The following is a 226-nucleotide window of genomic DNA, read 5'->3' as shown; positions in this document are numbered from 1 at the left end:
GGTTTTGTGTGATCAGTGAGAAGTGGGTCCCTGAGGAAGTTTTCCTGCACTGTGGTTTTCTACACTACTGTAGTGAAGTATAGACAGGGCATTCTGTTACACACTCTTTCTGTCTCTATTATTTAGTGCAATTTAATAGATCAGATCAAGATGTGGATAAAAGACTTGAGGGAACCAAAAGTAGACTAGTCATTCTCTTTAGAGAGAGACAGGCGGGGGTTGCATG

Source organism: Neoarius graeffei, chromosome 14 (genome assembly GCF_027579695.1).
Source record: "Neoarius graeffei isolate fNeoGra1 chromosome 14, fNeoGra1.pri, whole genome shotgun sequence".
Classification (NCBI taxonomy): Eukaryota; Metazoa; Chordata; class Actinopteri; order Siluriformes; family Ariidae; genus Neoarius; species Neoarius graeffei.
Note: the sequence above shows the minus strand (reverse complement) of the source record.